Source organism: Ciconia boyciana, chromosome 7, assembly GCF_034638445.1.
Source record: "Ciconia boyciana chromosome 7, ASM3463844v1, whole genome shotgun sequence".
In the NCBI taxonomy this organism is placed as follows: Eukaryota; Metazoa; Chordata; class Aves; order Ciconiiformes; family Ciconiidae; genus Ciconia; species Ciconia boyciana.
Window position 1 is genome coordinate 51,132,632 of NC_132940.1, and position 26,326 is coordinate 51,158,957.

Consider the following 26,326-nt stretch of genomic DNA (forward strand, 5'->3'; position numbering starts at 1 on the left):
AAATGTCAGCAGGTGAAATGGAAATTGTAGTGCAATTAAATTTTCAATACATTAATATCCAAGGAGTGGTGCAAGAAATCACTCAATATCATGAAAAAGAAGAGAACATTATGGTGGTAAATCACATACATATACGAGAGGTACTATTTCAACCCGAGAAATACTTGTTTCTCCTTGAGCAAAACAACTTATTGTACAGAGAAGGAGGTTTTACATATGTCATGTTGCACATTTTTCTTCTTTACTTAGTTCAACAGTTCTACTAATGTGGGAATTTTGGTGTCAAGATGGCACATAAGCCTTAGCAGGAGCTGGGGGCCTAAATCTCTTTATACTTCCAGCAACATAAAACTAAAGTGACTTGATGAGAAAAGGTCAGATCAAAATAAATAAACTTCCCGAATAGGGCAGGCTGCTTAAAAATGTAGTGCAATTGAAAGAGAGTAATTTAAGTTATTATAGTTGTACTTGTCTAACTCCAGTGCCTGAGTACAACAAAAGTTTGAGTTGTGTTCTTTTCCAGGTCTCATATATTTCTTGGGAAAGGGCTGAGCTAAACCAAAGGTGGCTATGGCAAGAGGGTATCCAGCTGAGGAGGGAGGACTCAGAATCTGAATTTGTTGTGTCACTAAAAAAAAATAAAAATCAACATTTAAAATAAAGGTAAATATATAAACATTCTCACTATTTTTTTCAAATAAAGAAAAAGTGATTCTATGCCATATGCAGAGAGCTAGCAACCTGGAGACCCCAAGAATCAAGACTTCAGCTGAATTTCCTGAAACTGTAAGACTTTGTGAGAGAGCTACAAAGAAAGTGAGTGAACTTGTAGAAAACAAGCCATTCTTACTGAGTCTTGCTCTGGGGTACAGGTAGTCATGGGACTGGTAGTTGTCAGTCAGAGGGTGGTGATGGAGCTTACACATAAGATGAGACACCAGATTTTTCTCAGCATTATCACAGTTGCTGTGCCCCTGCCCAGGTTTGTTAAGATACCAAGAGAATTCCCTGCTAGTGCTAGACAAGTAACAGCAACTGTAAGACTGTTCCCAAGCCCATACCAACAAACCATATCATGTAAAACTTTCCAATCAATTAATGCTGAAATAAGAAAACTATAGAGAGTTCTGGTGTCCATTAAAAGGTGTAATACAGAGTTATGTGGGTTGAGCTGGTTGACAACGAACTTAAAGTTGACCTTAAATATTGCTGGTTGTGTGTGCTAGTTCTCATTGTGCAGAAGACAGTTATCCTCATGGTTAGCTACAAGGCTGTTTAATGAAATGTTAGGTACTGGAGTAAAAAGTTAGGCACTGGAGACGTCCATTTGAAGCTTTCTCTAAGCATTTTTTAATGTGCCAACTTCTTAATGAAAAAATTCCTGTATTTCTGCTGTGCTCAAATTAACTGTCAGAAGTTAATCCCTACTCTTTGAACTTTAACCCATTCCTTGTTTGGCAAATTTAAAATATCTGTAGATATGGAAAGAAGTATTGTAGATTTGTTAGGGCTTGACACCAAATTAAAAAAAAGCAATTTGCTCATCTACACCACCTGACACATTCTGACTTCATCCATTCTGAGGATAAAAAGTGACAAAGGAAATTCATTAGTCACAATGCCAAGCGAGCCCAAAATAATGGAAAAAAAAATTATTTTTTAAAAATAGAAAGAGAATTTATTCTCAGTTGGCTATTTTTATACTCCGTGGCAGAATCCTGTTAAAGTTCTGAGGAAAAGGGTTCCTGGAAATGGGAAAGGTCATCTTCTGTGCATTATTTACATCCATCATAAACCAACCTTAGGCTTCTGCTGAAGGGCTCTATGTTCAGGCTTGATTGCCTTTTAAAATTGCAGCTCTTCTACTCCTTTCTTCTTTACTCATGGTTCATCTGGAGATGCAAAGTCTGTGACAAAGAGCAGGTAAGGAGACAAAATGAGCAGTGACAAGGTAGGAGAATATAGACAAAGAAGCAGATATGCTGAAACATTGCAGAAAATGAGCACCTACTTTGCAGAGACTTCATGCAGCTACTAGAGCTACTGTTATTAATGTGTAAAGAGGATGTAGAAATATCTTCTCACATCTTTAAGAGCATAGGGCATATACTCTTTAATTACGAGAAGTACTACTGCTAAGTGAGGGAACACTGTAAGAAATATTTTTCTCTTTTCATGTAATGTTGTGGAGGGGCTTTTTTTAACCTGTGTAATAGTGCATATCAAATAGTGAACCAAAAATGAATGAGCTAATAGTTTATTTCAAAAAATAAAGACAAACACTACCAACACCTCTTGCCCTTCAAAGCACTTAGAGTTTCATTAGTGAAAATATATGTTAATTAGTAGATGTGCTACTAAAAACTGTCTTAGGTCTGCTGTGAGGTTGGAGAGGAATGGCTTTGCTGTCCACAACTAATTCCTTGATCTTGTTCTTCTATTCACTGTTTAATGTCATGGTTATTTTTATTTTATTTGAATAGCAGCACATTAATTTTCTTTTATGTTTCTTTTAATAATTATGTTTTGCAGGTTGGAGAATACACAGCGATAATGGTCTCTACTTTTAGGGTCTGGGGTTTTTTTCCTAAACAGGAGCGATCTGATATCCTCTCTTTCCTCCAACCAGGTTGATTTGTGGTAGTCTGTAATGACAGAAATCCAGCATCTTTGGCCGTACATGGGGCCTGAGATACAGTCCACTGAAGCTGATAAAATATAACTGGCTAGAGTGATCTTCAGGACCTCTGAACTGAACACGGCAGAGACTCACCATGACTGAAGTTTCCAAGTCGCACTGTAAGGTAAACCACTGTACAAGAGGTAAAGCATGTGCTTGTGTATTTAGTGGTGTTCTGTGAATGATATGCTGTTACTTTCAATGCAAAAATGCTGCTTTTAATGTCTGAGGATTCCTTCCCTTCTCTTTCCTTTTTTTTTGACAAGTAGCCCTGACCTATGAGAAGAGTCTCACTGGATAACCAGTAGTGAAAAAAATTCACATAAAACCATTCTTATCCTACTGAGGTGTGGTGGGTGACCCTGGGTGGACACCAGATACCCACCAAATCCGCTCTGTCACTCCCCTCCTCAGCTGGACAGGGCAGAGAAAATATAACGAAAGGCTCGTGGATCGAGCTAAGGATAGGGAGAGATCATTCACCAGTTAACGTCACGGGCAAAACAGGCTCGACTTGGGGAAATTAGTTTAATTTATTACCAATCAAAATCAGAGTAGGATAATGAGAAAATAAAAACTAAATCTTAAAACACCTTGCCCCCACCCCTCCCTTCTTCCCAGGCTTAACTTCACCTCCGAATTCTCTACCTCCTCTTCCCCAGCGGCGCGGGGGGACAGGGCATGGGGAACGGGGGTTGCGGTCAGTTCATCACACGTTGTCTCTGCCGCTCCTTCCTCCTCAGGGGAGGACTCCTCACGCTCTTCCCCTGCTCCAGCGTGGGGTCCCTCCCACGGGACACAGTCCTCCATGAACTTCTCCAACATGAGTCCTTCCCACGGGCTGCAGTTCTTCATGAACTGCTCCAGTGTGGGTCTCTTCCACAGGGTGCAGTCCTTCAGGGACAGACTGCTCCAGCGCGGGTCCCCCATGGGGTCACAAGTCCTGCCAGCAAACCTGCTCCAGCATGGGCTCCTCTCTCCATGGGTCCACAGGTCTTGCCAGGAGCCTTCTCCAGCGTGGGCTTCCCATGGGGTCACAACCTCTGTCGGATGCATCCACCTCCACGGGCTGCAGGTGGATATCTGTCCCACTGTTAACCTCCATGGGCTGCAGGGACAGCTTGCCTCACCATGGGCTTCACCATGGGCTGCAGGGGAATCTCTGCTCCAGCACCTGGAGCACCTCCTCCCCCTCCTTCTTCACTGACCGTGGTGTCTGCAGGGTTGTTTCACATATTCTCACTCCTCTCTCCGGCTGCAGTTGCGTGGGGTTTTTTCCCCCTTCTTAAGTAAGTATGTTATCCCAGAGGTGCTACCACTGTCGCTGATGGGCTCGGCCTTGGCCAGCGGTGGGTCTGTCTTGGAGCCGGCTGGCATTGGCTCTATCGGACATAGGGGAAGCTTCTAGCAGCTTCTTACAAAAGCCACCCCTGTAGCCCCCCCCCCCCCCCCCCCCGCTACCAAAACCTTGCCACACAGACCCAATACATGAGGTCATGAGAGAAAATCCACTGGAATGGGAATAGGTAGAATTTGCTTATCAAAAGCCTTCAAGAGCACCATATAAGTAAAGCATTAGTTAAGTAGCAGAAATGTGGATTCAAGTTCCAGGGGGATAAAGAACCCACACCACAAAAACCTAACCTTTTAACTATTTCTGTGAATTCCAACTAGAGGAAAACAAATTATGTTTGCTGTTATAGATAATATCAAAAGCAGCATGCTTGGTAGAATGAGAAATGTTTGTTAGACTACAATTTATGGTTGTTTGTTTTGTTATTTTACCCCCAGGAAGGAGCTTAAATGTTTAATTTAGCAGCTTTTCTAATATTACACAAAGCACACAATAAAGCATAAGGCAACTTTGCCTGGTTTATACTAGCATTTTTAATTAAATGGTTTTTCTTTTCATTGCAAACTGAAATTTAAAACCAAAAATCAGCAGCAGGAGATTTTAACGGTACAACATTACTTTTGAGTTGGAGACAAAAGCTCTCATTGGTTTCACTGGAGGAGGATCATGTCTTTCTTTTTTATCTAAAGTCTGTTTTAATTTGTTGAGTTTTTCTACCTGAGTTTGTGGTCTAGTCGGTTAGCTAAGCCTTCCCAGATACTAACGAATCATCTTCACAAAATTGTTGTCAGGGAGAAGATGACTTATTTGCACTTTATAGGTTGGAACAAGGCACATCAGAAACAGTAAATATCTTTGTGGAGCTGGTGCTGTGTTCAGCATTGCATGAATGACACCTCCTGTACTCTAGCCAAATGCCCTTGCCACAGAACACTGTTGTTCTGTCTTGATGTGCTATCAGGACATCTATTAGTGCTCTAACAAAAGGAATACAATTCAATAAAAATTTAAATTCAATGGATCAAATTAGTTTTGGACTGGCTTTGTATTGTGGTGTATTTTGCAAACTGCAGTGGAGTCTGCTTACAGGGCTCAGCTTCAGCAAATCATCTCTAATGGCAGGATTATGACCTGCTTTTCCCATCACAGAGTGTGGACCAAGGAGGCCTTGGCATAACCTTTTTGTTATCCCTTTCACTCTCTATCTTGGTTTGCACAAGCCAAACCACACTTCCAGCAAATAGAAGAATACGACGTTAGCTGAGTATCTTCATATAATATTTTTATGGGCACCCAAGGGTCCCTGAAAATGCTTTTTTTACGGAAGGTGAACTTGAAAATGTAGCTGCAGAGTGGGAGCACATCTAGGACTTCTATCACACCTGTACACACAGGCATTTCCGCATGCCTGCAGTCATTACATCTACTTCACTTACACTTAATTGCATATGAAATGCACATTCAGTAAAAAGCTTACTAGATTGAATTTTGAAGCTGGCTTGAAGCTACTTGTCATATCCATTGTTTGGTCAAACCAGAATATACAATGTATAGAATATAGATACTGTAGAATGAAAGTCTTGCTCTTTGTTTAACTTGGAACTCCTAAGTATATGCCTGCTTTATTAAAAACATAGCTGTAAAAATTCAAACTAGTTTAAATAATTCAGGCAAACAAAGCCCAAGTCAGAGACAATAATTTAGAAGCAATATACTTTTTCATGAGTATTCTACGAGCTGAAACAGGAAATACTGACCCATTCCCCAGAAACATGAGCCTAATTCTTACCACATTCCTAACCTAATTTTGCATACTCACCAGTTCAGCTGAGTTGCATATAGGCAGCTAAATGTCTGGGCACTGCTTTGGGTTTATATTGTTTTATTCAATCTGATATGAGCTGAGACCTGATTTGTTTGAGACTGGATTTCTACTGAATGTGAACCTTGCCCTGCAGATTTTGTAATTCCTGGATTTTCAAAAGGCTTCCTCCTGGTCCTGAACTCTGTAGTTCCACCACCCATTAATGTAAAATGTTTGCATCATTATTTCTAGATGAATGATTCATTTGTGAAAAAGTAATAGCAAAAAAAAAAAAAAAGAGCTTAAGAGTTTTCAGCAGAAAAGCAATAACCTGGATCCCTCTAGAGGCCATTTGTGTAATACTTTGTAGGGAAAAAGAATTGAACTTGTCTCCCAATTCTGTCTACAAATAAAGGAAGCTTATCTATCTCATGTTGTTGCTTATTATCTTGCCAGCATGCTTCTGTTGAATGGTGATAGCTGCATAATTATTGTACTTTCTCTCCCTTAAACCAGTTCATGCTTAGAACGAATAATGCAGCAGGAATTTCTGTATGCATTAATTCAGAGTCTTAAATTAATTCCTATATGCATGTTTCCTTGAAGATTTTTTTTTAGAAAGTGAGTGGTTTATGTCAGATGCTAATCAAGGCACCAGAAAGATAGATTTCCATTTGTAGTAATATTGCCAAGGAGCTGATTAAACAGGCCAGACAAAAGGGATACTATTACTTTCCCATCTGTGTGCATTTTAAACAAATGCCTGTGTGGGCCTGCTTCTGATCTCAAGTATAGTGACATTACTCCTAAGTATGTGTGAAAAGTCAAAACTTAAATACCTGTAAAAGACAAGACAGGCCATCACGATGGTGGAAAACTGCACGCAATTAGCCAAAGTGGGAGTAGTTTGATTGGAAAGGAACAGTGCTCAACACAGCACCGGAAAGAACAGAGCTTTCTAAACTCTTCACATTGCTTCTGGGATAAAAACAATCAAAGCCCAAATTTAAGAGAGCACTTAAATTATTATTAAATTCATGCCTCTTGAACACTGTCTACGATGACAAATTTTCCACATTAAATGCTTCCTGGGCCTGAGAGCACTGCTATTCCAATGGCTCATTCAGGACAATCTGCTTATTGGGGTGTATGCATTGACTTAAAGGATAGAGAGAACACCAGTTTATCAGCAGTCCCTGTGACACAGCAGACTGTGAATACACTGTGTGAAGTACTTGCAATGGGTCACAATCTGTCCTTCATTGATTGATTGAAAAACATTGCCACAAAAAAGCCAAATCAATTTAGACAGCTAATTAAAAAAAATTAGAATGTTTTCATAGTGATCTTGGTAAAATTCATTGCATTAACTTTGCTGCCAGTTTATGTATGCATTTTGTGTAATTTGAGTTGGTGGTATGTAAATAGTTTATGATTAATGCCCTTTAAAATATTTTTGGTTCATCCCTGGTCCTTGTTCTGTTTCTCTTGAACATTTATCATTCTTATCTCCTTCCTAGCAAAGTGTTATAGTCCTCTACCACTGTGTTATTCCACAGGATCATCACAGGTATTTGAAAATCAATTTTAATTTTTTAATGAAATGAATGTGAAGAGTGGTATACTTTTATACTTACTTCTGGCATAGAGCAAAATAGTTTTTGATCATTCATTACATGCAAAATATCCTGTTGCACACCATGAAATGTAATTTCATCCACATGAGTGAACACTGATGAGGTGCTTTTGAAGAAGCGTTGGGTAAAATTACTGGCCATATTCAACTTTGCTGTAAAGGTGAAAAGAATAATGTTATAATGAAAGACAAAGATGTGGGAGAATACTCATAAAGGCAATTTACAAAACAAAATTTACGAAGAGCAGCATATTTTTATGCAGCATTATGCTGTCTTGGAAAAAATCTGTAACTTGCATATATCGTGTACTACAATATGCCAAAACATAGGCAGATTATGCATAATCTGGATTAATTTTCTGACCACAAAGTGTCAGTATACCAAACTATAATAATCTGGGGTTCACAGAAAGTACTGGTAGCATAAAATCCTCACCTTTACTTTCTTATTGGAGCTGAGCCAAGAACTACTGATGGCAGGGGAAAGACTCCAGAGGGGTTTGTTTCATTTTTCACTCTGCTTCACCACTTTGCCTAAGTGCCACTTTACATTTTGTCCATGTACTTGTTCATGGTAGAAGTTTCATTTCAAACCAGGAAGTATATTTGAAAGGATGTGAGCTGTCACCGGGTACTTTTAAGCAATGTAATTCTTTTATTCTGGGTTGATCGACTGGGTAATTGATTTATCGCTGCTTACTTTTGTCTCAGTAATTAAGTGGGAAGCAATAACTCGGGGGCTGCATCTGCCAGTAAGTGGAGCTCTTTGCTAGTCCAGGGAGGTGTGTCCTCACCAGGAGCCTTTTTTTTTCATCAGACTGAAGCTACTGGAGAGTTGGTATTCAGTTTTTCTTTGGCCCTTTTGCAACTTCCACATTATGTTCCAGTCTGTTGGTTTATGAAATGAGAGGATGATGGTTAAAATCAAGCAAATTATAAATTCTTTTATTTCCATGGAGATTTTATTGCTTTTCTCTTTGACAGCCAGTTGTTGTATTCATTCCCTTTGTCCCTTAAAACAAAGAGGAGATTTTAACATTTTATTTTTATTCCATGTTTTTGTAAGAAATATATCCTGGTATTTTTAGTAAAGATGGCGCAGTTTGCCGTACCAGGGATATGGGGGGCGGAGGCGATGGTCTTCCTATACTTTTCACACTATGGACTCATTGCCCTCTTATGAACATTTATAGTAATGGTTCCTTAGAGCAGAATGTCAACCCAGTTGTACCATGATCTACTTTGTGGTTTTAGGAATGGTTTAAAGTGTAGGAAAGTGAAGGATCTGCTTTCATGTGACCTGCTCTTCCAAGAATCAACTTTATTTTAAATTCTCCTTCTTTTCTACTCCAAGCTGTCTCGGTTATGAAAGATTTTTAATGAAAACATATTACTTTCCGGCCACATAAAAAGAAGCATGGAGAAAATTGTATTCAGTCAAGATGAGATGTCAGAATTAGTTTTCTCACTTAGATTCTCAAATGAATCCTCAATGAAATCCAGATTGAACATATCATTTGCTTGCTAATGCTGGAGATATGCTTCTTTATGTACTTTATTAATGTTGGAGTCTCATTTATTTATGCTGGTATGTGGTTTACTTGGTAGGTTACTCCATATATACTGGCAATGTTTTATCCTAATTATTGTATATATACATTGGCTAATGCTAAGTCAGCCAGCTCTCTGAAGGTAGCTTATTTTGTGCATAATGTGCACTCTGTAATGCTTGTGTTCGCTCCCTCAGAGCTCACCAGTGTTCTTACTCCCCCATGGCCAAAACGGGTATTGCTATCCTATTCCTGAAAGAAGAACAAGACTATTTTGGCAGGAAAAAGATGTTATTTTAGGTGTGTAGTTATGACTTAATAACACAGAAAAAGGAAAATGCATCCTCTCCTTGCACGTCCTTGTGAGCTTGGCTCTTTCCTCCAGTTGTGTTGAGGAGGAGTTAAGCAGGGAGAATTCACCATGCCTTGGAGATGACTTCTGCTAACTCCATGGCTTCGAACTGAAGCTGGAGGGGAAGGGAGATTGGATTTCTGAAAAGGTTTAAAACAGTTACCCCCCCTTTCACAGTGCTTCTGAGGAATATCAATCAGTACATTAACAACATTATTCTTGTTAGTAACAAAAAAGTCCAAGGAAGTAGAGCATACATCCCTGGTCTATAGGTGGAGGCATAGACTGTGAGTCCGATTAAGTGAATTGCCACATGGTGAAGTTGGAAATTGTATCCAGCTCTCTCGTGCCCAAATCCTACTCCACAAAACCTCTCACTTTTGCTCCTTTTGAAATTATTGATGTTATAAGCCATCCTCAGCTTTTCTCTTCTTTCATTGCCAGGACAGTGTTCCCTGGAAATGCTTTGTAATCTTGCATGCTTGGCCAGGTCTTTATAGCCCTGGGAGACAGATTCAAGGAGAGCTTTGAAGATCTGCTTAGACTAAAATCTCAAACTCTTTAAATAAGGGAAACTCAAAACAGCAAAGAGGAAATGGAAATAAAATGGGCTTGTAAAGTGGTGGCATATGGCTATGACAGTCTTTGCAAGCTGCTTGTGGCTTCTAAGATTAGGTTTTGACTCTCCACAACTTTCTGAGCTGCAACAAAGTGCACGGATTCCAGATTCTAGCTTTCCATCCCCTGTCCCTGAATGCTCTTGAAGCTTCTTCCCCTGAGTTTGCTCAGCAGCTTTTGAGAAAAGATGCTGCCTCCTCTCTTCCTTCCTGACCCACTGATTTCTGAAAGGAATGCAGCACGTAATTGTCATGGTTTAGCCCCAGCCAGGAACTAAGCACCACGCAGCCGCTCGCTCACTCCCCCCTGGTGGGATGGGGGAGAGAATCGGAAGAGCAAAAGTAAGAAAACTCGAGGGTTGAGATAAAGACAGTTTAATAGGTAAAGCAAAAGCCGCGCACGCAAACAAAGCAAAGCAAGGAATGCATTCACTACTTCCCATGGGCAGGCAGGTGTTCAGCCATCTCCAGGAAAGCAGGGCTCCATCACGCGTAATGGTTACTTGGGAAGACAAATGCCATCACTCCAAACGTCCCCCCTTCCTTCTTCTTCCCCAGCTTTATATACTGAGCATGACGTCATGTGGTATGGAATAGCCCTTTGGTCAGTTTGGGTCAACTATCCTGGCTGTGCCCCCTCCCAGCTTCTTGTGCACCTGGCAGAGCACAGGAAGCTGAAAAGTCCTTGACTGGTGCAGCAACAACTAAAACATCTCTGTATTATCAACACTGTTTTCAGCACAAATCCAAAACATAGCCCCATACCAGCTACTATAAAGAAAATTAACTCTATCTCAGCTGAAACCAGGACAGTAATGAAGAATGCAAAAATTAAATAGCCATAATTCTCCCCTTGTAGAGGCCATTTCTCAAGTGGGAAGGCAGAGAGGATCCCTGCATCTAAAGAAAAAAATGCTCCCTAAACAAACAATGAGAAGAGCTCTCTATAGCTATAGGGAAATTATGAAATGAAGAGGAGTCAGTCTTCACAAGACAAGAGTGGCTCATGCCAGCTTTCCACGGTACTTTCACTCCTTGTAACCTATTGTGTTTCCCAGCCTCTGCAGAAAGCAAAGCTCACCTGTGCTTTCCCTGAGGTCTTCAAGGGACTGATTGTTTTTCAAAGTACAAAGACATACTTCATTTAGCTTTTAGGGGATTTCAATGCTGCTGTGAAGTCACTCATATATTCAGAAAAGTACATCTGTATATCTCTGCAGGATCACATTGTTTTATTACTGGTAGAGCACAGTGAGACTGCATTTCAGATCACTCTCAGGCAAATCTGGCTTTTGTTCCACATAAACGTAAGGTCTCCCATAAACCATAGCTCAGTTTAGAAACATACTCAGGGACTGTTGCCTCTTACAAAGCAAGGAGGGCAGCGAATAGTTTCACTCAATCAAAACAAAAGCAAGCAAACAAACAAAAAAACCCTTCCCTGAAAGCCCACCGTATCAGTGCAACAAGCCTCAAGGCTTCAGTAACTTATAGTCCTCTCAATTGTGTGTTAGAGGATTCTAACTCTCAATTGTGTGTCAGAGGATTGTTAGAGGATTCATTAGTTAACGCTAATGAGTGCTTGCCTACACACTCTCATCTTCATAACTAACACACCAGCACTTGTCTCAGAGCATCACAGAGACATTACATCAGCCTACATAGCTAACTGTGATTTACTAGACTGCAAAACAAAGCAATATAAAAATTAGTTAGAATGGATACTGGGAGGAGAAAAAATGTCAGAATCTGATCTCATATATTTCCCTAAGAGAGGATGCAGCCATTCTATCCACATCAAGGTCCCTGCGTATTCTTTGCTTTATCTTTATATTCAGAAATACCATCTAAAGCAGGCTGCATTTTATGACTGTATGTTAAAATTCTCTGTTAATTTACATGAACACTGAAGGAGGTGTCAAAACTCAAGGTAAGGACAAACTGACAAACTGCATACCCCTAAGTCCAAATTTGGAGAAGAGTAACATTAACTTCAATGGAACAGTGCAGGGACTGCAATCTGAAGAAGTGCTTAAATGCTCTGATGGATCGTTGCCTCCTTCTGCCCTATTTTATACCAGACTAGTACAGTTGAATTGAACAGGAAAGAGAGGATAATGTAGCCATAGTTCATAGGCAGCCAGTGCACATATAACTTTCTAAGACAACCTCCCCTTTGACTTGAGTCAGAGTGTTGGCAGCTTAAATTAAGTAGAGGGATTATTTTGTAGCTTTATGTCCCTGTGCTGCAATCAGACCTGGAAAGAGTCTCTCAAAAGAAATGCCTGAATCACTGGAGCCATTTTGAGTCACTGTCACTACAGTCTCTGGATGTGCTGCAATTGCTATCAGATAGAGAAAAATTAATTCCCAAGTATGGCTTCTTTGTACCATATGAATTGCAGAAGTAAATGTAATTGGAGTTAACTTTGCTTGCCTTTTCAATAATTTTCATGTAGGGGCTTTGGGGAAGAGTTTATTAATGAATCTTTTGTGAAAATAAAAAAGGAAACCCAAGAAAATAACAGGTCATCTGAAAGTTAAATCACAAAGGAAAATGTAAAAGAGTTGAAGAGTTCCTATAAGCTTTCCAAGAATACAGTGGAGTTATAAAGGGGAGGACTGGACTGACCTCAAATACAGTCAGGTAAAACTGTGCATGAAGAGATATGATATTTCCAACTGCAAAAAACTAAGCATGCACGTTCTGCTGTTTCTTTAGACAGTGGTTATGAAAAAACCACATTTATAAATAGACAGTGTGAGATCTACTGATAAATTCAACAAAAGCAATTTTGTATCTGTTGTAGAGATAGGACCAAGCCTGGCATTTAAATGAATGCCCACAGCGGTAGATTGAGGGGAGTAGGTAGATAGCTATATCCATTGCCAGCTGTCTTCCTTCTGTCCTGTCTTTTAAAGCAATCAGAGCTGGAAAAAAAGAGGAGAGATTTTTTTCTTTTGGAAGAGAGAGTGCTAACAAATGAGCTCTTTTTGCCTTGTTAAAATTAGGGATGGCAGATCTTTGTTTATATTATCACCCTCCAATTTTATGTCCAGCTCTAGCGCAATACTTGGAGAATAGTTGGAATAAGTAGTGTAAAACTTCAAGTGAAAGAAAAGGTTATTCTGTAGAAATAGATATAAAAAATAGGTCAGTAGCCTGTACCATAAAGCCTCCTTTATGCTGTTCTGGTAGTGGTAAAAGTTCTGAAAGACTCAGAAAGAGTCCCAAAGGTTAACCCTTTGGAAAAGAAGACACCATCACTTGATCAGCATTGCTCCACACATAACGTAGAAAGCAGGGGTGAGGTTTAGCAGCACTGAATTCCTTCAAAAAATAATGGAGTAGGGAAAGAAGAGGAGAAGAGTGGCAGCCTTCAAACCGTTCAGGGTAAAGCTGGCCCAAAAGACCCCAGGGCCATCGGAGGACGGCTGTGGCACAACGCTGCCTGTGCACCCCTGCCACGGCTGTGGGAGCTACAGTCCTGCAGGGTTTGTGAACCACCCTGCCAGCAAGTACTTTGCTGCTGACAGAGAAATTTCCTTTGGGACTTTTATATTTGTATTAAAGCTTTTTGCACCTTTCATCTCAGCTTGCAGAGCTGAAATGAATTCGTAGTTAAGATTCTAAACTACCTAAAACACCAGAAAAAATCCATTCTCTTAAGCAATTTTAGTGCATCTCTCTAGAGTGCTGATGTTGCCAGGGTGATCGTGTAGTAGAGTGGAGAGCACGGAAACACTGGCTCTCTGTGTTTTGGGGCAGATGGCCTGCAAAATTGCTCTTACTGCATTTACCCCCTTCCAAAACAGATCTTGGTTTAGAGTTAGTGGCTCTTTGACTTTATCTAGCATGTGTGTCTGTGTCTTTCTTAACGTGAGCTTTAGAAATTTCAGTCGTTACAGACCTGAGGCTGAAAACCTGCTTAGATGAAAATCCATGCCTATTTTGCACTTTATTTCCCTCTGTACTGAATGGGAAAATTAAAGGGAATGTCTGAAGAGATTTGGCTTCTCAGGAGAGGTGCTGCACAACTCCCAACTCCCAAGACTGAAATCTGGATTCATGGGCAGCAGCCAGTAATGTAAGGACATATTTTACATGGGCTGTTGGTTGATCTCTGTAGTACATCTGCAGAGGCATAGGAAAACCAAGCTTTTTGTAGAAGCCCAGATCCACTGCACAACAGTTACCTCTCTGACTGGCACGTCATTTATCCAGAAATCCCATATACACTGCATGGGGAAGTGTCACTGAGTGAGATGGAAGGGCTAAAAACCCATTAGTCCCCTAGTAAATCTGCTCTGAAGACAGTAAGGGCTAATCAGATCTACTGAGCTCTGTACAATATTCCCCCGGGCAGACTAGGTTTACAGTGCCTCCAACAAGTGCAAATGCAGGTCATCACTGCTGCCTCAGGGTTTCACTGGGGCTCAGCTCTCGTTGCTCAGTTTACAGATTGGTGGCACGTTTGAATTCTTGGTTTCAGTTACAGCCAGAGGTTTTTCATTTGGGATGTACTTATTTTCTTCTTGAAACTTTAACAACATTGAAATTTTAAGAGTTAATCACCCAAGTCAGATTTCTGCCTGCTCTGTTTTCATTCAACAATGACTAACGGATTTTGATGCTGTGAAACCTGAACTGTAATCTAAACAGAGTTCAGTTTCAAGCATCAGAGTAAATATCTCTGTCCATCTAAGCTTAACCCATGATCCTTTCCCTCCTGACACTCCAGTGTCAAATCCATCCTCTCTCCCACATTCACCAGAAAGCCTTTGAATCATGTATCGCAAAGCACACCAGCATTGTACAGGGGTGTGAAACAAGTCAAAGATGACAATGACTCGGCTAGAGACCTACTCAATTTAAAAATTGAGAATAACTCTACTGATGGCAAATGTACTGTGCTGAATGCAACTTTGGCCCTGGGCCTCATGGTGCAAGGCAAGAGTTTGGCCACTGCCACCAACAGGACCAGGGACCAATAATATCTCTAGGGACCTCCCTGCTCACCCAGCCATGGAGCTCCCCTGGCACAGGCTCAGCCTGATGCTGCTGCTTTAAATGGTCCCCGCCAAACAAGTTGGCCTCTGCTATGAGCAGGATCTGTCCTCTCGTTACAAGACACAAGAGAAAAATGCTGTGACTCACTCTGGGCTGGGGGTCCCGACTTGTCTTTGTATTGTCATTGCTGTTGCAAAAGCCAACTCTTATTTGTACCACATAAGTTTTCAGACTATATTAGCAGCTGTATGATGCCCTGCCACTCTCATTGCTGAGCAAAGGTTATGGCATCCAGTGGTAAATCAAGGGGTGCATTACACTGGGAAAAACATTGTTTTGCATAAACAACCTTCTTGAACCCTCCCAAGTCAGTCTCCAGCCTGTTTCTGGGACAGAGCCGTGCCATGTTACTCCTCATGGCAAAACCACATAAATAATAAATAATGAAGGAAAACTGGGAACAGGCTCACATCATAGGATTCAGATTTCTGATTCTGAGGCCTTTATCCAGTCAGGGGGAAAATTGCTGTTCTTTTCTGAGCAGTGTGTAAAATAAATCTGAAAGTTTGTTTACAGATAAAGAAAACACACAAGTGTGCAATGGAATGAATGTAAAACTTCCCATACTTACTCTTTTTGCTTACGCAGAAAGAGTAAGTAAGTAGTCTGTCTGGTTTTGAAGTTCTTCCACCTTTACTTTGTTACTCAGCAGTGACAATATTTTTTTCCTTGCTTTTTTTTTGTTGTTTTAAGGTGAGGACTGTTCCATAGGCTTTATGCTCTGTGTCACTTAAAGGAAGATGGAAATTTATGTGGGATACATTTTTTTCTCACTATTTCTTTTTGGCTAATCTTTTTAATAAAATCTCTGTCCAAGAGCCAAGTATAAATATGAAGCACTTGCTTCAGTGTTGATGATTGAAACTGCTAAACCAGTGGATGTCCCTATGACACATGCATATCATATGCCGGTTTCAATCTCTGAATACGCAAGGTTTTTTCTTCTTCCCTCCAAAAGGGTGTAGTTGGCCAATGGAAGAAATTTTGTCCTGCAGCTGCTATTGCTGCCAGTTTCTCATGCAGTAAAAGCATATGATTCCAGTGGTGCTGTAAACTTCATCACTTCTGAAAGCATTTCTGCACATGCTAGACTGTAAAATGACACTTGCCAGGTGGTTTCTGTGCTCAAGTACATCTGCTCTGCCTGTTGTAACTTTTTCTAATTGTCAATGCTGTTGGTCCTGGGCCTGAGTCTCCCTCTTACTTTCACCATTGATGTGTTGTAGTATCTCCTCACAAGTAAAATTAATTATGCCCCTGTCATGGAAGTACTAACACAGAAGTAGTCTCTGCACAATTAAGGTGACTGTGGTGGCAGCCCAGAAGCCTAAAGTTTCTGCTCTGAAATTACACCTAGTCACAGGGCTCTGGGTGAGGAAGAGAGGAATTTCACACTATTTTCTATTGCCTGTGATTTCAGGTAAGAAAATCTTACAGTGTCAGACACACTATCTCTTATTTATTGGATTATTCTCTTCGGTTTATGTAAACAAAACATTTTACTGCATAAAAATTGCTGGAAAACCATTAAATGGAAGTTAATTCATTTGCAGGCATATTTAGGCTTTTAAAAATTTCAAGGTAAGTTTGTTTAAAATGCAAAAATGTTTTAAACATGCTGTTTTAGCAGTACCACAGGTCCTTGGAAATATTCTTTCACGGAATGTAGCCTTCTAAATGTTTAATTTACAACTGATAATAGGATTCAGGCTCTTCAGGCTGAGAGCTTTCAGAAGTTTATTCAGCTCGTTTATCTAGATAGAGCAGGGACACAGCATGTAATTGAATAAACAATGGTTTAATTAATTTTTCAATCTTGCAGTATAGTTAATTTGTGCATGTGAATGATAACCTCTTTGGCAGTTGCTGGTTTCAGATCATAAAGCAGTATTCCACTACAGGGGCAAAAAATGGCTTTTCAGTCCCCATCTGTGTTTTACTTCTGAAGAAAGTACTATAAATCTTATATCTTTTTTATAAAAAATACAGTAATATTATGATGCTTGTTTGAAGCTTGAAATTTTATGGTCTTAGATCCTCTGTTTAATAGTGGTTTGCCTTTCACTTCAGCATGAACTAGACCCTTTCCTGGGGAAAGGCAGCCTGGGTGTTCAGACCCAGTTTGCACAGCGCTTTCGTCAGCTCCCCAGCAGCACAGGCTTATTGGCAGACCCGTCCAGCTGCAGAGGCTGGTGCATGATTGCCTGGGCATATGTGTAGACACTAACAGACACTAATTGGTTGGGTTGGCAGGGTCGCACGAAGCACCATAGAAACATGGCCAGCTTTGTTTGCTTTCTCCCTTCTGAACACATGGCTGGGAATAAGAGAGATGTCTGAGCATGCAGAATTTGGCCATTCCTACTTCTAATATGTAGTTTCAAGCTTTGGGGTTGTGCTTTTGGCTTGGTTTTTTCCTTGTTTGTTTGGATTCTTTCTACTGAAGCAAACAGAGCATTTGTAAAGTGCAGATACATTTTGAAAAACCACAATAAAATGAAATGAAAGAAAATCACAATAATTACAAAGACTGAGTAAAGGCCAAAGATAGAGCTGGTCAAAGTCATCACCCGACCTTCCTCTGTAGTTTTCCCGTGGTGCGTCACATCTCCTCAAACTTACACTGGGCACTGCCAGTCCTGTTTGCTTGATTGCTTTTCTTCATGTCTCAGTCTCTTTTTAGAAGTCCCGAGCCCACAGCTGCATGAAGAAATAATATACAGAGAAACTTTAAGACTTCGTATAAAAAACAAGATTGGTTTTGATGCTCCGTTAGGCTAAAGTAATCAGACTGAGAGCTTAAAACCTCCAGTTTTTCTCAGACTTGTCTTACAGTGCCATTTTTAGGATCCTGGTATTTTTACCATTTCTAACTTGCTCTTTGACAATGATTCCAGGAAAAAAGGCAAGCATGAAATTATTGAGAAGCTGCAGTTCCTGTGCCGTTGACGCAGGTGATGTGACTTGAGGATCATAGGAGTAATTTAGCAGCTAGTACAAAAAGATCTACTTGGGAATGTTCAGGCTTTGATGGGATTTTGGTTATTTCTGAAGTGGCTTTTGGTTGCACAATAAGCTTGTGACCAGATAACATTACATTTACATTGTCCTTTACATTTTTCAACTCTATTGATAAGGAAATACAATGAAGATCTAACTGCAAGGAGAATTTGGTTGAGTGTTTATTGAAATAAGAAAAGCATGAGCGAAGATTTTATCATTCTGATCAGACCAAGCACACGACAGAGAGTCATTGGTTATATAAATTACTTCATCTAGTAGCATCTGAAGATTATGTGGATTGAAAACAAGCAATTCAGGGTCTTTTGCGAGGAACTAGAATGATACTGAGTGTAGAAACCCCTAAGCAAGTTTAAATCTCCAAGTAAAGGTGTTTTCTGGCCTGTACCATTCTGAACAATAATCAACTAATACAGCAACTAATCACCCTCTTAGTAAGATCTGCATAAGAGAAAAGTAATGGCAGAGACCTCTGACCTCCCTCCAGAGACAGAAAGCTTGGGAAAGAGCGAGCGTAAGGAGACATCCACAGATGTGCAACAGCAGCCAGAAGCTGGGAAAGAGAGGAAAATGTTGGCACAAAGCATAAAAGCCAAACTGAAGGCTCAGCAAGCAAGAGGTTAAAAGTGAAAACCAGACTCCCCACCTACCACATGGCTGATACAGAATGGGGAGGGGAAGCTATTGAAGTGTTGGCTGGCTCTCTGGTGGGAAGGCTGTGTCCTCTCCACCCTGCATTCCCTGGAAAAGCCTCTGGTGTTTGCTGTAGAGGGCTTTACTCATTTCTGGAATGTCCTTTGTGCTCATAGATTTGTCTCTGGCCTGAGGCAGTAAAAAGTTTCTTCTTAAAAAAAAAAAAAAAGACAAAACCAAAAAACAACAAAACCAACAACTAAAACCCACAATAATAGGATTTAGAAACAAAACCAAATAAGTTTATAGTAGCAGACTGGCTGTTAACCTTTCCTGTACACAGATTGTTCTGGTTTATTTTTGGAATATGGCACTAAGCTCTAAATTTATTCATGAATGCTCTGAGAAATTTACTTTTCCTTTATTACAGGACACAAGATCCCACAACTCTCTGATCTTCTTTCCTTTCACTTTCTACCTTAGCTTGAAAGACTTTTTTCTCCTGGCTCCTCTGCATTATATTCCTTGGCTCTTTACAGAAGTATAACTTCTGTGTGCCAAACTCTTTTCACGTAATTTAACTAAATCCATATGTCCAGTTCATACAATTGAACATGAATCTCTGGCAGATGCTCTCTCAAAATCTGGCTACCACTTCAGCATTTTTCATCCCATGCAGTATTTTAAGGGATTTTTACACATGTAGCTTTAACTTTTGGCAATTGGAAATAAAAGCATGCTCTTTCCTGCTATAGATTTCAAACAATTTCTTAAAGACTTGGTTCCCAGTTTTTGCGTTCAAAGCACAGTGACTTGGAAATTATCTGTTCTCTTTTCCTAGTCCTTCCTGTTTTCCAAAGAATAGCTAAAGATTTGAAGACTTTTTTTAAGAAGTATGGAAACTCCAGCATTTTGCCTAATGTTCCTCTGTCCTAATCCAATTTCTTTGAAGCACTGGTTGGATCAGCAGCTTGTACTTGGTTGCAGATGTTGTTCTGCCTCTTACTTGCTAAGCTACATGAGACTGCTGAAGACGTGGAAGCAGTGGGTTGGTGTTGTGTTTGTCCATCACATTTCAAAGCAGCTCATCTTCTGGATCAGAATTAGCTCTGCCAGTTTTCTGCTTTTGGTTTAGACAGAAAAAAAGCACAACAGTATTCAAGCTTCTGCAACAGTCAAAGTCTATTCAGTTTCCTTATCTGAAGACTACCATTTTGGTTTATATGCCTGTGAAATGAAGCTATATTTTCATGCATCCTTGTTCTGTGACCAAACTCTGTAAATGAAAAAGATCAAACACTAAAAGACGTGCGCACAATGTACTTCTGCTGCACTGAGCCTGAAAAAAAATCAAGCTGTAAAAACTGTCTGAGCTACCAAAAGGGGTTATGAAGAAGTATGAGTGCTTCCAAAGATATTTAGAGAGAATATGTGTTTATATAGTAAATTAATTTCAAACAAAAGCAATTTATCTTGTCTGGAGATTCACATGGTATGTAATGCAATTGAATTAGAAAAACAAGAACTCGAAAATTCTTACCTATTTAAAAGCTGCAGTAGGCACTTTCTATTTTAGGACAAGATTTAATTTCATCCTGTAAAATGCACTGGCAGGACAGTCATTTTCTCACCAGCAGGTAACAGCAGTTCCAAAAAATGTGCTTTCTCCAATGTAGCTGTAGGAACTGTTGTTACTTAGAAACTAGCATAGTCATTAATCAAAATAAAAAGAACAAACTGTTATATAAAGCAATAATTTTACCAGACAAGTACTTTGAGTCTGCCTAAAACAGATGATCAGAACATATTACCCAGTTCTTGGTTTATTGTCTCCATAAAAACTTGGAAGGATACATGTCCGGTCTAGTAAATTTTTTATTTTTTTTTCCAGGCACAAATATAATGTTCTTCTTCAAGTGATTGTTGTTTCTTTTTTAAATCTTTCTGGTTCTTGTAACATTTTTACCTTATTGGTGTCTGACTTATTACTGCGACAGTTCAAACACACACATTGTCCACTGTGATTGCATTGAAGATGCTGAAAAGGAGTGAATACTAATGGGAAGCTTCACTGGGTGCATTGTTATCAGTAGGTATGTTGCTGATAGTAACCATGGAAACATTTAGGATGATCTGAAGTAGTCCAAGGATAAGTAATAGGACGAAAGCAAGCAGAGGGAAATTTATGCTGATTCTTAGGGAAAACTAAACTTCATGTTGCCTCCTGATAAATTACATAAAAGGTTAGTAGGGAACAGGTAGTTGCTTGGGGTCATTTTAAACTGGTTTGGATTAAGAAATTTGAGGTTCTCGTGCAGGAAGCTGTTTTGGCAGGAGGAGGGACTCTTCTGATCCTAGATTCATCTCAACATTAATTGCAAATGTTATTTATTCCATAAGCCTTGCTGAGCACTGATAACTTTCTCAGTTTGAGTATCTAAGTGCCTGGCATGTAACTTTTAAAATCAACACTTTAAATCCCTGTTCACTGGTGATAATATCATTCTTCTAGAAAATATTAATTGAACCAGGAGACATTTCAGAGACTAAGCTGTTATCATGCTGTCTTAGCAAGTATATAAATTAAACAGATTTTTCTTAAGCAGAGGCCTGTAAGTGGAGCTCAAGCAGCCAATTTTCTCCTAACTTACAGTAAGTGAGGGAAAGGAAATAATTTAGTTAGAAACCTGAGTCTGAATAAGAAGTTATTTGGTTAGAAATAATTCAATAGTCATTCAACTATTTATTTTGGGTTTGTATTCCATTTCAGAGAGGCTGTACAAAAAGGGACTACAAGAAATGAGTGAATGGAAAAATAAAGTGAAATTCAGATATGGTGTTGTAAAGTGAGGGTGAGTAAATACAAATACATTGAACACTGGCAAAATGAGGTGAGACAAAATGTTAATATTGATATACTACATTTATCCTACATGGGCTACTTATTGGTTCCTGTAAGCAGCTGCTTCCATCCCTGTTATGCTCAATTTGATTTTGCTTAATCACCTTTGCTCTCTTGCTATCCCTTTTTTGTAGGGATACATTTTTAAATGATACGCTGATTTACTTGTGACTCCTGCTGTCCTAAATAGATGAGGATTTGCAAAACCATGTCTTTCCCTACTCCTTCATATTGTTACAGAGGAAAAAGAGGTATTTTCTAATTTCAGTTTCAATTATTTTTAGGCTAAAGCAGTGACTGAACACAGATTACCTCCTCCTGGTCCTCCCACAGGCAGCATATTACTGGCAAAAAGAGGATACTCAAAATTTCTTTATTGTACAATGTCTGTTATAACAAAGGCATTATAATAAGTTTTTAAATATTAAAAATATAAGATTTTCATTGTATTGAATCTGCACAAAGAGAGCATTATAAAAAAAGGATTTATAAGGTTTTTTCCTCATTTGCTTGATAAAACCACCAGAAACCCCCCCCAAAAAAGTAAAGAGCATGCTTGATTCAGTATGCATACCAGGATGCTTGGTAAGCTGCCCATGTTGTAAAAGACAGTGATCCTTTCTGTGGCATTCTCATGAACGATACCCTGCATTGTACCCTGGTTAGAGAGAAATCTTTTTTGATGCTGTTTTGAAAAAGTGAGATGGTAGTGAAACAAGTAATTTCTTTGAAGAAGCTGGTAGAAATTTTTGACATTACCTCACTTTTATTATTGTAGAGCTTTCTTCTGATGAACCCATGCAAGTCACTTACACAGAAGTTTCCTTGTACGACTCCTTGAGGTTAGTTTATTTACTTTTATATTAATAAAAAGCAGCAGAGAGAAATCGTAAATGTGTAACTTTCCAATTCATACTTGCCTGGGTCATAAATAATGCTATATCGAGTTGTTACTTAAAGCAAGTACATTTTTATGTAATAAGATTAGACTTTGTTGAAATTGATGGGTATAAAAACTGCCTCCACCTCTCCCTCTTTGCTGTCATCTTTGCTCAATGTTTGGAAACCAATGACCTATAAGAGTCTTTTGGAAATCCCAACGTGATATGTAGGAAGTGGCCAAGTGTCACTACTGGTCTCTGGCTTGTACAGCTTCTTAGATCCCAGAGATGTGATTAGGCAGCTCTGAACCTGCTTTTACACAACACATCTTGTAAGGAAGCCAAATTGCCCTTTTCTAATCCCTTGGATTCATAAAAGACACAATTGGTAAAAGCCACCTTGAGTCTTCTTAATACTTATTCAACCTTAGGCTGAACACAGCTCACCAAGACCGAGCTTTCTGACTCTATCTAAAAATGCTACAATGAATAATTTGAAGTTTTTTCTGAATACTTTTAGATATTATTTTCTGGTATATTGAGAAACAATTTTTTATTTACTGTGATCAGTATAATCCAGATGTGACTGCTCTTCTTTATATTTCCATGTACATGCTTTTAGCTTCAAATCTGCTCAAAAATAACATACTGTAGGATAATGTGGTGAATGAAAATCATTCTGCCTTTGAACTGTACTTGACCTATCAAAAACTCAGTGAAAAATCACTAGTAGCCTGAGCTCACAAAGATAACAGACTGAGGTTTTCAGTCCACTTGCACTCAGCAAGCTCTATAGTTTTCTCCGAGCTGTGACATTGACTTAAAATACCCTATAACCATTTGTTCATTACCAAGAAATCAAAATAGTTTGCTATTCCAATAAACAAACGTAACAGTATACTATTACTGTCAATTCAGCAGCTTCCCAGCCCTTTTTTAAATTAACTGGTTTAACAAAGCTTATTTTCTTCCTGAAGAGAACAGCCAGGAGAAAAACAAACAAATGAATAAACAAATAAAAACCACAAAAATCCCTCAGTGCTATTTAGAGTTATGAGGCCAGCTTACAAAAGTGTTGTGTGCATTTACACACTGAAAGAGATGGAAGATAAAAGCACATACTGTAAGACCAGAACTTCTTGACTCAAATCAGAAATCTGAGAATAAATCAAAATAAATAATTAAGTGTTTGATAGATGTAAACTAGTGTGTAATTACCTGCAGCAAACAACATAATTTGGTATTAAACCCTTTGAAGACCTTTCCTTGTTTTTCTGAATATAATTTGAAAGGATTCCAGCTCTTGTCATCACATTTATGCTGATGGGAGCTCTGTGGAGTAGTATGTAGTTCTTTAGCAGACTTTAGCAGAGTTCTCATGCCTTGCTTTGCAATGTTGGTGTTGTCTATCGATCACCTTCCGAATCCTGATAAAATGATTTTCATAGGCATCAAAAGGTTCTTATCATGAAAATAACATAATATTTAATTAAATGGCATTTAAAGTACAATTTTTCTCTTGCAGTGTTCCTCCTGTAATTTCCTTTCTTCAGTCACCTTTCTTCCTCCTTAGTTACGTAGACATTTCAATCTAAGAAGCACTGGAAGAGGTTCCAGAGGCAGCAGCTGAAAGGAATAGTCAGAGGAGCACTGAAAGAACATGCCATCAGCAAATATGGAGCTGCAACCTAGATACTTATAGCCTGCAAATTTGTGTGCCTGTTGTAGACACTCACGTAGCTCACATATCTCCAGTCAGAGTAAATCATTTTATGTATATTTTTCCTCAGAAGAATCTTTTGAAGAAAAAATATACTATCTTCTCTGATTGTTTCACATAAACAATCTGTTATCTGAGATGGGGCAGAAGGAAGAAGTGTAAAGCAAATGTATATAATTGCCATTTCCACTCTCCTGTGGGCTCAGGGTCAGTGTTGGGTGGGCTTAGAGGCTCTGCTCAGCCTTGCTGTTGCCTTGACAGAGGAGCCGGTAGTAGCTATGCAAACTCAGAGTTTGGGGTGCTTGGAAAAGTGTAGGTATTCTGGTGCATCACCAAGTACTCATTGTCAATGGAGTCCCCATTTCTTCTCATTCTAAGAGTTTCTTCTTAGAATGAGAAGAAATGTCCAGGAAATAAGCCGTATTTCATTGCAGTTTATATCTGGATTTTTTTCATCCTAAAGATTAGGAGATGAAGCATTTCTGCAATAAAATTAATCTTTGTATATACATTCTATTGCCTGTGCTATTTTTTCTTACCAGAGGAATTAACCTCTAATACCAAAAAATACCATAAACTGTAAAAAGTAAAGAGGGCACTAAAAACATAGTGATAAAAAGGCATAAATCAGTTTAAAAATAACAATTGGTTTTCTAGTTGAGCTGTTTATTACCATTCATCTTAAAATTTTATGGGAGAATAAAAAAGTCAGTTATTTCTGTGCGTCTGACCGTCAAATTGCAAACTTGCTCCTTAGTTAGAATAATGAAGTTCAAAGCAAACTCTTGTGTCTGAATGACCAGACCATCTAAAATTTCAAAATACTTGAAATTAATGACATAGAAAACAATATATTTCGAACAAGTCTATACAAAGTTAATATATCTCAATGTAAGTAGGTTAAGAATTATCAACTGTTAGATTACAAATTGTTATCTTAAATAAGAAATCTCCACTGACATCATAACAGATCTTCCACAGAAATACACTTGATTCAGAGTAATTCAATCTCTTCAATAACAAGTATAACAAGTATCTGAAAAGTGATAGAAAATCATTGCGAGTAAAATTTGCCAATGACAAAAAAACCCCAATAAGTAGCAATAAGTAATGGTGCTAGGTCAGTTCTATTGGGTGAGAAAGCATACTTACTGTAACAGCACAAATTATGGTTTCTACAGAAGTAGAAGCCTTTAAGACTAAATACTCAAGTTTGTATATTGAGTAGAAGTTTGCTAAGTTCAGACATCTTTTGACACACAGGGTCTCCTGTAAAATTTTGTTTTGGTCTTAAGTGTTGCAGTTTTAGCTGTCCTGAGTTTTTATTTGAGTCTGGGAATTTAAAAGCCTCGAAAAATTTGAAATACGGAAGGCTGGTTTTCACATCAAAATACAAAAGGGGGAGTTTCACATGGTTTCAACATGAAGCCATAAATCAGAACTGTTTTTCCTAAGTCTGATACCAAGGCAGCCATAGGAATCTGAAACCTGTGATGTGATTCATACCTTATCCACTTATTTTTGAAACTAGATAAGTTTTCAGTAATCTTTCATTTATTATGTGCTTTCTGTAACTCTAATATTTAGCCTCTGGCCTTGCTCTTGCTAAAACGCTCTGTTGCTGCAGAACTCCAGTTTGTGATGACTCACGCCCCCAAGATGGCTTTCCGTTGAATGATGACAGTGTTGCTGAGTCTTTATTCTTTGCTTCATGACATGTTTAATGATAAATAGTTGCTACCTGAGATGCAGATTCTTTTATGGGACTAAGATAAGTGATCACCAGCTCAAACGAATTCCTCTGTGACCTTGGGCAAGACACTTCAGTTCTCTATAACTAACATCCTTATCTGTAAAATGTGAATGGCACCACTTCATTTATTGCCTAAAAAGAAAGCAACAATAAAGCTTTTTGCTTCTAGCACTATGTTGTGGTGTAACCCTAGCCAGCAACTAAGCACCACGCAGCTGCTCACTCACTCCTCCTCTCCTTCCCTCTGTGGGATGGGGGAGAGAATCAGAAGAGTAAAAGTGAGAAAACTCAGGTTGAGATAAGAACGGTTTAATAATTGAAATAAAGTATAATAATAATAATAATAATAGAA

The 26,326-nt window shown here is 39.0% G+C and overlaps 1 long non-coding RNA gene across 2 annotated transcripts in view; it reads left to right on the plus strand.

Annotated features, from left to right (window-relative positions):
• Nucleotides 1–26,326, plus strand: part of LOC140654945 (uncharacterized) — a 46,310-nt gene that overhangs the window by 13,261 nt on the left and 6,723 nt on the right. The window contains exons 3-5 of one of the 2 annotated variants that reach the window (XR_012043580.1): nt 2,630–2,804; nt 21,489–21,570; nt 22,399–22,462. This is a non-coding gene — a long non-coding RNA (uncharacterized lncRNA). Of the gene's footprint in view, nt 1–2,629; nt 2,805–20,664; nt 20,812–21,488; nt 21,571–22,398; nt 22,463–26,326 lie in introns of those variants that run through there. The other variant, XR_012043581.1, reaches the window with a different exon arrangement.